This window comes from Malaclemys terrapin, chromosome 12 (genome assembly GCF_027887155.1).
Source record: "Malaclemys terrapin pileata isolate rMalTer1 chromosome 12, rMalTer1.hap1, whole genome shotgun sequence".
NCBI lineage: Eukaryota > Metazoa > Chordata > Testudines > Emydidae > Malaclemys > Malaclemys terrapin.
Genome location: NC_071516.1, coordinates 2,673,995 through 2,686,400, shown reverse-complemented (window position 1 = coordinate 2,686,400; position 12,406 = coordinate 2,673,995).

The window sequence follows — 12,406 nt, the reverse complement described above, 5'->3', positions numbered from 1 at the left end:
CGCAGTCCGTGCCCTGCAGCTGCCACCGAGCACAGCGTGGCCGTAGTGGGAGGAGCGGGGCCCGTGTCTCCTATGCACAGATGGGGTGATTTCATTGCTCAGTGACTGTTAATCATCCTGGCTGTGGATTCTGTACCCCGCACCATGTGCACCCAGCGCTGTGCCAAGGGGATGTCAGCTCAGCTGGGGCAGGGAGCCGGGCCGAAGCCAGTCCCGCCCTACGTCCCTTACAGCGTGGTTTACAGTGGAGATGGGGTCAGACTTTGACACCGGAAGCCCAGTTGGATGTTCAGGGCGAAAGGGGTGGAGATGGAGTCTGCTACACAGACAGGGTGAGCTGGGGGGGTTGGATCCGGGACCTGGGGAATGTTAGTGCTAGGGCGATACTCGGGACATCAGCAATGAAGCTTCGAGCTATGGACCTCCCGGGGCAGTTCAGTGCCTTGGCTTAGGGAGCCACAGTGGAGCCGGCTCTAGTTCCTAGAAGAGATTGGAAAGAGAGAGGGAAGGACGCTTGGCCAGCAGGGTCTGGGGGAGGTCCCAGGTCTATGGGGCAGCATGGGAGACAGCAGGAACCGGAGGGGGGCGGGCCCGTGAGAGGAGGTGAGATGCAAGGTAGGGGGGTAAGGACAGTGTATGGGGGGAAGGCGTCTGACTCTCAGGGGGTCCCGTGAGAAGAGGTGAGGTTCAGGGAGGGGGTAAGAACGATGTAGGGGGGGAAGGTGTCTGACTGTTGGGGAGTCCTGTGAGAAAAGATGAGGTTCAGAGCGAGGCGGTAAGAACAGTTTAGGGGGGGAAGGCATCTCACTATTGGGGGGGGTCCCATGAGAGAGGCTGATGGTGGGCTTGTGGCAGCTCAGTGCAGTTTGCTGACTACACAGCACGGCGGGTGGCTGGGGCATGGAGAAGAGTGGGAACGGGAGGGCTTTCTGGGGTGCCCAGGCAGGGAGGGGAGTTGTGGGAGGCTGGGACCCAGCACTGGGGCTGGGCTAATGGGGCCAGCCTGTGGGTGACCATCCATCTGATCTTGTACAAGCTCGCCTGACTCCACTTTGAAAGGTGAACCCTGCCCGGAGAGGGGGGGACCCCTGGGTCTGGAGCACTTGGCCGGGAGCTGAGCAGGCCCCTGTCATCAGGGAACAAGAGCGGCTCGTGCCTGCAAGTGATTCCCGGAGTGAGAAACCGAACGGGGGCTCCCTGCCCGGCTCCCCAGGGAGTGAAATTCCAAGCTGGCCCTGTCACCGGAGGGCCAGGCTGCCCGGCCTGGCTGGGCCACAGACTGCCCTGGTCAGCTGCCAGTGGAGAGGAGGGCCCGTTTGCAGCTGTCCCAGCCAGCGAATGGAGGTGGGTTAGCCAGGAGCGGTGCCAGGGTTTTTGCCGCCCTAGGCAGCAGTGCTCTTCCTCTGAGCATTTGGCGGCGGGGGGTCCTTCCACTCCATGTCTTCGGGGCACTTCGGCGGCGGGTCCCGGAGTGAGTGAAGGACCCGCTGTCACGGAGTATTGGGGGACTCAGGGCCCTGCACCCCCGGCTTCCTGCGATTCACCATGACTCTCAGCCAGCCAGTAAAGCAGAAGGTTTATTTGGATGACAGGAATACAGTCCAAGACAGGTCTTGCAGGCACAGACAACGGGGCCCCCCTCAGTTAGGTCCAGCTTGGGGTCCCAGGGCATGCCAGCCCACCCCCCTTGGGGGGTCAGAGCCATCTCTGCCTCCCAGCCATCTCTCCAGCCTGCTTCCAGCACTCTGCTTTCAGCGACCCCTCCCACAGCCTTTGTCAGTTTCCCGGGCCCCGGAGTCACCTGACCTCCAACCCCCTCCTGGGTTCTCATGTTACAAGCTCAGGTATGTTCCCTCGGGCCGACTCCCATCCTCCGATGCAGACCATCCTAGTCACACTCCCCTGTCAGCATTCCCACACCCCAGCAAGAACAGTCCCAGTTCGTCACACCCGCCGCCGAATTTCCGCCGAAGACCCAGAGCGGAAGGACCCCCCGCCGCCAAATTTCTGCCGAGGACGGCAAAATGCCGCTCCCCAAATCCTGCTGCCCTAGGCGACTGCCTAGGGTCGCCTAGTGGAAGCGCCGGCCCTGGGCTTAGCAGGTGAGTCCCACGGCCTTTGACCTGCCTTGTCTGGCTCACACGGCCAGGAGGGACCAGCCCAGAGAGGAGGCTTGTGCTCCAAGCTACTTCTAGCCGTGCCAGTCCCGGAGCACGCCCGGCTGGGCTGCTCTGTACGCGCTCCGAGCTCCTCCCGGGTGATTGCCTCGGCCCGGCAGCCCTGCAAGGCAGCTAACCGGGCCCTTTTCACACAGAGGGAGGGGAAGGGATTTCTCCAAGTCTGGCCAGCCCCTGAGCTCACTTGCCCCGGGCTGCGTCACGCCACCGGCCTCCGGCTCGCAGCGCGGCTTCGTCAAAGGCCCACGCTGGTCTACGGCACGTTTCCGCTTTGCAGGGAGGGGAGGGCCTTCCCGAGGCTCCCCTTTGGCACTAGGTGCCCGCTGCATCTCCCCTTCCAGGCCATGCTGGGGCTAGCCTGGCCCAGACGGGGACCTCATATCCCCTGGGCAGGAGCCCAGTGAGGAGGAGACAGTTAAAGCCGGGGGCTATTCCCTGGAGCTTCCAGTCCTGACTTGCTGCTGGTCCTGGGGAATCCATTAAGGGCCCGTCTGTGCTACAGGGGACTCGTGCTCACCTTGCAGAGCTGCTGGGAGGCTGAATTCCCCGGTCGATGTACCGGGCAGCGACAGCCTTGGATGGGACGGAGCCGCAGGAGAACGGGCCTGGGCTGCATGGGCCCAGCGGGGTGAGAGAGGCTAGCACTGATGGGGTGGGGGTGAGGCCACAGAAATCCGCCCTTTGAATGGCCAGCTCTCCCCCTGTCCTGGCTAGTCAGCTGGGAGCAGCACACTTCCCCAGCGGGACGGCCAGGATCCCCACTGCTGGGTGTGATGGGACTGGTATGCCAGGGACAAGAGTGAGCGATTCTCCACCGGGAGCGCAGCCCCCACAGCTGCAGAACCTGACCGGAGGAATCCATGACTCCGATAAGGAGCAAAACCCCCTCTCGGCTTGTCTTTTATTTAGCTGCGGCTGCTGGAAGAGCCTTCAAGTGGTTCGTGGTGGTAGCTTGCTCGGAGGTTTGGGCCCCAGGCCAGAGCTGACTTGGCCAGCCGCCCCCGCCCCAGGTCAGGTCGGGAGTTTCCACTCGCCGTGCATCTTTAGCATCAGGCGCGGGAAGAATTGTTTAAGGGGAGAGCGGGGGAGATGCAAAGCTCTGGTGAATTGCAGTCATTAATCTAAGCAGCTGAAAGGAGGTGGGGGCCGGGGGGTGTAAAAGCCGCTTTCCTGCTCCTGAGAAAACTAGAGACTGAATTCTGCTGCTCTTTACCCCAGGGCAAATCCAGAGTGATTCCACTGACGGCTGCTTACTCCAGATTTACCAGCTGTCAGCGAGCTCAGAATCTGCCCTGGGCTGCTGCACTATTCAGTAGCCAGAGGAACCCCGAAGAAATCTGCTCTGCAGCCCCCGGGGTGTTGCTGAAAGGTTCTCACTAACCAACAAACTCTGTTTCCGAGCGGCGAGAGCTTCTACTAAACAGTGACCGCTCTCGGGCTGCTGCTCCTTTATATGCTACACAGCCAGCTGCCCCTTCCGCAAAATGCTTCTTCCCACGTGGGATCTAGCGGCTTCCTCAAGGCACCGCTACAGGGACGCTCACACTGGAGGAGTCCCATTGGCCACTGGCGGCACACTGCTGGGAGGAAGCTCACGGCACTGGAGTCCCATTGGCCGCTGGTGGCGCACTGCTGGGAGGAAGCTCACGGCACTGGAGTCCCATTGGCCGCTGGCAGCGCACTGCTGAGAGGAAGCTCACGGCACTGGAGTCCCATTGGCCGCTGGTGGCGCACTGCTGGGAGGAAGCTCACGGCACTGGAGTCCCATTGGCCGCTGGCAGCGCACTGCTGGGAGGAAGCTCACGGCACTGGAGTCCCATTGGCCGCTGGTGGCGCACTGCTGGGAGGAAGCTCACGGCACTGGAGTCCCATTGGCCGCTGGCAGCGCACTGCTGGGAGGAAGCTCACAGTCCTTGGCGCCTAGCTGCAGCTGGACCCAGGAAATGCCCTTTGATCTCGGCGCTGGGTTCTTCCAGCCCAGCATTCCCTGTGCTGCCCTGGTGTGGAGTTAGCTGGGCTGCCTGGCCGGGCGGCACCACTCCAAAGCGCAGTGGAAACAGTTCTCTGCGAAGCGTCAGCGTTGATCTGTAAAGCTCTTTGTTGTTGTTGAAGATCAGCTCTGGCCCTGCTGCCCTCCCCTCCTTCGCCCCCCCCGGCCCCGGCCGACCAGGGAGCATCCATATGTCTCCTGTGTGCAAACAGCTGAGAGACGGTTGCAGTCGCTTGCGCCGAAAGGCGGGGGCGGGGCTGTCATTATGGAAAGTTGGCAAGAGGCTGCAGGCCGGGAGGAGAGTGGAAAGAATGAGATCAAACCCAGAAAAATGCAGCCCTGCTGGAGGGCCCGGAGGAGAGGCCAAGGGGGCGACACTGACCCGCTGGGAAAGGAAGGGAGGGGGGCTTTTGGCCAGGGATTCTGCACGCACTGCGGCACCTGACGCAGGTACGTAAAGCCAGCCTCAGCTGCCTGCTTCCCACCCCTCCTGAGCGGCACTGCCCGTCCGTCACAGCGTGGGCCACGGCAGGGCAGGGCAGGCGGGGAGAGGGGAATGGGGAGCCCGTCGGCCGAATGTGGGGGCTCCCCATCACTGATGGCTCTTAGAGCAAGGGGGGAGGTTTTTCGAATAGCTCTGCTCTAGGTGTTCCTTGGGGGACGTTCGCGGGCCTGTTACACAGGAGCGCAAGCTGGAAGATCACAACGGTCCCTTCTGGCCCAGGAATCTCTGAATCTGCCTCCAGTGCACGGCCGGAGCTAGCGTTCCTCTCGTGCTGCCACGGGCCAGGAGTGCAAAGGGAGTGTGACCATGTGGCTTGGAGGTGGCCTTGAACTGGTCACGGGTGAGGCTAGGAGTGGCTGGAGGCCGGACCTGTAGGGAGCACGCCATGCACCTGTTCTAAGGATCTAGTAGTACCTGCTACGTCTGGGCTTGCTCCTCCCAGCATCCCCTGCCTGCTTCTGTGCACGCAGGCTCCAGCCCCCTGCGCGGCTGCACACACCCCACCCTGCGGGTGCAAAACGCTGCCGTTCTCAATTGCACGTCTTTGGCCCAGGTGTAAGTGTTGACACACTGCACCCTGCTTCACGTGGTGCCCACTGATTGCTACCGGCCTCTGGTCCCTCCACACGAACCAGGACCTCCGCTATCCAGCGGACCAGTCAACCCATTGCTCTGTCCCAAAACCCACTAGCCAGCCAGCGGGAACCAGTAGGAGCCAGGTGCCAGCTTTCACTGGAATTCCCTGTCTAGGGCTGCTGCCCTCTATTTGTCTCCAGCCATTGGCTGACTCCGTGGGACGTGCCCTGAAGCTTGTCGGTGCTGCTCCTGCTTCTGAGGAAGCCAGTGGGGTTTTTGCCAATGTTTCAGCAGAAGCAGGTTCTCGGAGAAAAGCATCCCACACGGGACAGAAGGCAATGGGCCAATTCTGCTCTCAGTCACACCTGGGCATCCCTGTTAATGTTCTAGGTGGCCCAGCTGTAACTGAGAGCAGGAGTGAGCTCAGGGGATTGAGACAATCAGTGGTGCAACTTTCGGGAAGTAGCATCTGCTGCCTGGGAGGCACCGCAGGAAACGGAAGGCCGAGAAAACCTAGAGGATGGGAAAGAAAATGCAATTAGCGTTTAAAGTGGCCAGGAGCAGCCCACAATGTACTAACTGAAAAGAAGGGGCCAGAGCCCCCCACTGATGTCAACTTGTGCAGCTCCCTTGAAGTCAGCGGATCTAGGCCTAGATGAGGATCTGGGCCTAAACTTTACTCAGCCAGTTGCTAATAGGATCTTGAGTCTTTTCACTTCCAAGTCACTCATTGGTATCCAGACTGGGTCATTGGGGACCAAAAGTTGTTGCCATTCGATGGCTGTTCAGTGGCCTTGGTGGAACGAGTTTGTTGAGTTTTCATCCAGCTTCCAACAGTGTCCACATCTCCGAAAACACCCCCCCAGTTGGCACTGATTGGCCCAGGGTTTGGTAGAGAGGCCAGGCTTTGAATGGGCCATGGGGACAGAACCATTTTTACTTTATTTATTTAGTCCTTTTATAAGGCAACTATTGTGAGGCATCTAAGAAACGTACAATAAAAACCAAATGCCAAAGAATCAACCAGCCAAATGCAATACGCAGCCAGACAGTGTAAAAAAATATCTGGCACTGGGAGAAGCCTAATAGCCATCGGGCAAACCACTCTGCTTGCACCGGGATCAATTCCCATCTAGCGATAGTAACGAGGAAGGGTAGTAAATACACACGCAAGGGGAGGGGCCCACCCCCAACCTAAAACAGGCCAACCGAAATAAACGAGATTTGTATTATGCTTTGAGGGCAGCTAGTGTAGGACTCCGGCAGACTTGCTGTACGTGAGCCAAGACTCTTCACCTGAGCCGCCCCTGCTCCTGACTGACGCGAGGGGCCCAAATGCTTTCTGACTGCTACTGCTGGGTCGGAAGATACCACAATCACATCTCACCCTAATACTTAGGACTTACAGAAGGTTCTGCCATTGCCAGGACTTTGCATTGGATCCTTTGGGGGTCAGTAGATTGCAGGGGACTCAGTTGTCTTGCTCCTATCCCAAGGAGCAGGCAGGCAACCCCAGTTTGTGAGCATTGAAGCTTTTGGTGCTATTTCAAGAGAAGCAGAAGCACATCTCAGTAACCCAGCCTGACCAAGGCAAGGTCTGCATCGGAGAGAAAGTGACAACCATTCCGGAGAAGGCAAACACAGTAAGGGCCACTCTAGACTGTGTTTGCCACATGGACAGGCTCTCAATAGAGGGGCCCAAGGCTGACCCCGGTCCCACCCCGTCTCAGCACGGGTAGGTTTCCCCCTTGCAGAACAGGCATGCCTGTCTCTTATCTGATGGAGGATTTCCCTCCTCCCCTGCTTACTGGCATGAGGTTGGATATCTCAACTGACTGATAATGCCATTTGCAGCCTCTTTGGGCAGCATTCTCGGTCACTTTTCAGTCCACAGCCCCTCTGCTCTGGAAACAAAAGGTTCATTTCAGCTGTTTACAGGGCAAGAAAAGAGGAGAGGAGAGATTAAAGAGGAGAAGCAGGGGAGTAGCAAAACCGTCACTTCTTTTCTATTCTCTCTCTCTCCCCATTCCCACCTTTCCAATCTCTCTTTGTCCCTTCCTTTGCTTCTCTCTCTACGTAGCCTTGTTTATCCTGCACTCCCCATTTCTTTCTGGTGGTGCTGAGAGATGAAGTGAGGCAGTGTCTCTCTGTCTCTCATCCTCTCAAATGCAGTGTGGGGTTCCCCCTCCCCACTTGAGGGGCATCAGACCAAGGTCATCTCCAGAGCTTGGTGCTGGGAAGATGCACCAAAGGGACAGGGACAGGGTTTGCAGCTGTGAATCTCAGCAGGGAAAAAGGGTCCAACCTGGGGATTTGACCCTGAAATTTTTTGTTGCTTTGAATGAAGATTGCTAACAGTGCCTGTGTGAAGTCTAACGTGTGTGTGTGCATGCGTGCGGGCGGAGAAGGCATCTCAGATCTACGTGGGCCATACCAGCAGCCTGGGGTGGAAACGGTTACGCGTGTATAAAATGTGCCACAGTTCATCTTCTCATGGAGAGGCTCTAAGAAAAGCTTTTGGGAAGGATGGTCTGGCGCTTCTCCTGCTCCTCACTACAGGCTGCAGGCAGGTCATGTTCCAAATCCCTCTAGTACAATGATAGTGGAAAGTCCCTCCTGCTTTCCCAACACATGTTCTTGCAGAAAATTCCTGTTATTCTCCTGACCTCTCCACTCGGCTCACTGCTACCCCACTGTTGGACTCTCTCTAGCAGATGACTAATATCCCAGCAATTAACTCTTCCTGGAACCCTGAAGCCACTATCCTGGGGTCATCGTATCTCGGTCCAAGGTGCCTGCCTAAATGCCATGGTGATGGGTGCATTATAAATGCTAGAAGCTAGCTAGAGATCCCGAAATCCACCAGTCCTGCTTGTTGAAAGTGTCGTTCTGTAATCTGCCCCTTTAGGACTAAGGGCTTTTGCCCTGAAATCTGCCCTTGCAATTCATGGAGGCTGCTGTCCCCAGGATCAGACTCACGCCAGCCAGAGGAATGGCTAGCCAGGGCTTGATTGCAAAGCCAGAGATCTGAGCACGCCCAGACACATGACACTGGCGAGCTTCTGAGTCGAGCCTGTTGGTGCTTCCTGCCATTGTCAGCGGAAAAGAATGGTCCGTGAGCAGGTGTCAGAGCACTACAACTTTATTTCTAAATCCAGTTTCTTCAATCGTGTCAAAGACTCTCCCCATCCTCATGACAAACAAAGCCCCTGCCAAGCTGGACCTTTTCTCTCAGGATGGGGTCCCCACTGAGTATGGGTTGTAGCTGTTTGATGATCCCCCGTATGGGTTACAGGGTGGGGTGGTAGGTGACAACTAGGGGCGTTTGGTTGGGGGCAGAGGGGTCATTTCTGTATTGAAACAGATTCTCTTGGGGTATTTGGGTGGCCCATTCCATGATGCAGTCCACGTCTCTGGTGCAGCGTCCTTGTTTGGTGAAGGCGGTTTTAAGTGTGTTAAGCAGAAGTTCTTGTTAATAGTCCCTAAGTGCATGACAGTGCACTATGTAGTATTAAATGTCATCCTATTTCTATTACTCCAGTCCTCTGTCATCCAGTTCTTCCTGGCTAATATTCCACTCCTCTGTACTGATGGTGCTTCCCAGTTTTTGCCATCAGCAAATTTCATTCGCACGCAAGGTCACTAGTGCAAATATTAAATGAGCTCAGTCTCACGACTGATCTTTGAGGAACTCCTCTAATAGCCTCCCTCCATCCCAAGAGTTCTCTTTTCAGCACAACCCGTTGTCATCCCTCCTTTAGCCAATTCCTTACTCACCCTACAATTCTGTGCTACTCCCCACCTTCTCCAGCTTAACACATCACTTCCCAGGTGGCACCCTGTCAAATGCAAGGTACAAGCTATTCTGCAGAAAGCTGGCCTTCAGTTCTGCATCAAGATCCCTGGCTTCTGTGTCATCGGGTTCAGCACATGGAACTTCCACACCAGCTTCATCCAATTAAAAACGGTATTGTTGTTTTTGTAAAGGTATCAGCCATGGACATTAGTTCTACAGTCAGTAGAGTCACCCTGGGTTATTTAGTTTGGAATTATATTCCCCCTCGGGGGAGCCATGGATGGCAATTTGGAATTATGGGGGAAATATTTGTTGAATGTTTCTGCTAAAATGCTCAGCAGTGAAATAGTTAACAGTGTTAGCATTGAAATAGTTATCCTCAGGTTTCAGATTTAACAACCCTTGGAAATGAATGGGTCAGTTCACACCTCTCCAAGCTATTGTTTCAGGCTGTCTCCAAACTCCGGCAGACAGCACTGCATCAGTCACACTCCATCCAGCTTATCTAGGGCACCTTTGCAACCAGGCAACGTAGAAATATGGTTTCTAAAGTGGAAGCTGAGACTTTGCAGCAAGCCATGGACACCACAGCATCATGGAAGCATGGCCCTGATCACATGATGCTCAATTCTTTTCTGGGGCGCACCAGGGTTGCATTTTTGAAGTCAGCACCATTGTTCCGGTGTAATTAAGAGCAGAATTTGACACTAATTTGGTTCTTCCAACAGAAAAAATAAAATAAAAGGCTGAAAGGGTTTTCTCCCCTGGTGATTCTTCTAGCCCACTTGGGAGTGATCTTTTCAACCATGCCTCTGACGCAGGGCAGAATTCAGTCATCATCACCCTGAGTTGGCATGGAAAACGAGAAGCCTCGATTCCACGATGTGCGTGTGTCTATCGCTGACAAAGAGCACACTCTGGGGCTGGAGTCCTACGGCTTGCAAGGGATTGGGACAGGGACTGAATGGGGTTGAGATAAAGTCATGTAGAGGCCGGGAGAGGGCAGTAAGGGGAAGAGATTGCCCTGCATGAAGGGGTTACCAGCCAAGCCCTGGTTTAGAATATGCTTTACACCTGCTGTTCGTGAGAGAAGGACAGACAATGAAAGGATTAGGAGAGTGTCCTGGTCAGGAGACCAGCCCCATGGAAATCAGGACTGGAGCTCCCTCGAGACCTTTCTATCTCCCCCTTGCCTGAAATATGAAACTAGGAATCATCCCCTCTGAGCCCTGAAATAGATTTTTTTTTTAAGGGGATAAATTAAAGCAATCGTATTTCTTTCCTTCCTGGGCTCGTTTGCCCTGCCTGCACTCTGAATTTAAACTAGCACCGAGCCCCGTCTTAGCAAAGAACTGAATGGCCCATGAGACGGAACTACCTCAGCCTCCCCAGAGGTGGTCCCTCCAGGCCAGGGCTGGGGAGCATTGATGGGGCAGGCTGAAGGAAGGCAGCACGGCTACTGCATGTCCTGTGGATACAGGGACTTCGGGCTCCAGGACTGCCAGTGGTGCACCTTTTACCTACACTAAATTCCTCTGGAAAATCCAGAGGCCCTGTTACAAGAGGGTCTCATCTATACAAGATGGAGCCTAAAGGGGATTGGGCAAAGCCTATTCTAAACTCTTCCTCCCAGCGGTACCAGTGCATTGATAACTCAACTATGTTGCTTTCCTCTCAAGAGGCAAGTGGAGCCTTCGTCCTATTTCTTTGTGCTCTCCTCGGCTAGTTGGGGCAGCCTGTAAGGCTTTGAAGGATTCTGTCATTCCCTGGAGCCAGCAGCCGTAGGGAGAGAGGAGTTGGCTCCTTTTAGCCCTCTAGGTCCAGTATAGCATGGGGAGAAGGGCCAACTCTCAGGTAATCAGGACCCAAATCACTAAAGATTTATACGTTTAAAACCAACACCTTGAATTCCACTTGGCAACTCAGACATTAATGCACATTCTGAAGCCCCAGCAGGGCTGCGGTCTCCTTACAACACATTCGCGAGAGGCACAGCCCACGAGGTAATTAGTCACGAGTGAAGCAGATGACTCTTCGGGTTCAGTGACTGGTAGTTTGTGACAGATTAAATTTACCAAGTAGGCTTAACAACTTGAGACTACCTAAACTCTCCTCCTCAGAGTCATAGGAAACCCGGGCCTCTAATTGCACCAGCGAAGCCCCAGCTAGAGTCGCCATGTTTTATGAGAGTAAATCCCAGTTTCCCTTAGTTTCCGGATAGTAATGTTTTATTTGCTGGAAACAGAGCGGCTCTATCCCTCATTGCTACAAATGAAGGACACGACTGCTTACCGTGTCCTTCTCTGGTGGACAAAAAGGGCTCACTGACCCTGTGCACTGCAGAAGGGAAGCCTTTACCAGGTTTGAATTTTAGGACTTCTCCGATCAGAGAATATGTGTGAATGATCTCCTGATTCAGGGCTAGCTCCTACAGTCTGGAAGACCCCGAGACTAAACTCTGAGATAGACACCGACACAGACAGGCTTAGGCATCAGAAGACGGTTCCACAGGAAGCAGAAGAACTGATTTCAAAAGAGCTTAATTGCAGGGATGAATTGGGAAGAGGACACAGTGTCCCAAATGCACCAAGCCCCTCCCACCCCTTCTCCGGCAGATGAGGAAAGGGGGACACCACTCTAGCAGCCTCAGTGTATAAGCTAAGGAGGATGCTCAATAACACAGCCACGCTGCCAGCAGCCCAGGAGGGAAGGAAATATTCACAAGGAAAACACACATTTCAGCCAATTTTCCAGTGGAGCCGGGCTCCTGTCCAGCTGCATGGAAAGTTTGCTTTCATTTACGAGGCATTTTTCCTGAAGAGTTGTCTGCGGAGTCCTGCCGCAGGTGGGATCCAAGGAAGAACAGGGGTGAGAAGGATCCAAGGAGGCAAAAGGGAAGATTCAGAGCGGTTAACTGTCACTCTGAACCAGCCAGCCCCAGAACAGGGAAGCCCAGCATAAAACAGGGACATTAGTTAACGATTATAGCGCCAGACGTAGTAATTTATTCAGATTCCTCTGCTGGCTGTATATCTATCACCTTCTCTTTTATTGCCTTCTTCGGGTGCCCGTCTTGGCGGTGAGGGTGGAGAGAAGGGAGAAGCAGCTGCGAGGAAAGTTAAATATGCAACACTCTGAGTATTAGAAGCATTGTGAGCAAAGGAGCTAGCAACACACACTGCTCCTGGAGACAGGCCGGGCATCCTCAGGGTCTGTTTCATTTGTACAACCAGTGTAGAAGGCCCTTAGGCCACATCTCCAGGCACAGGACAGGAGGCCTTTTCTACCACGTCCCCAACCAGTAAGTGGCTGAGCCTTTCGTACCCTATGTTGGCCATGGACAGAGATTTTACTTTAGGGGT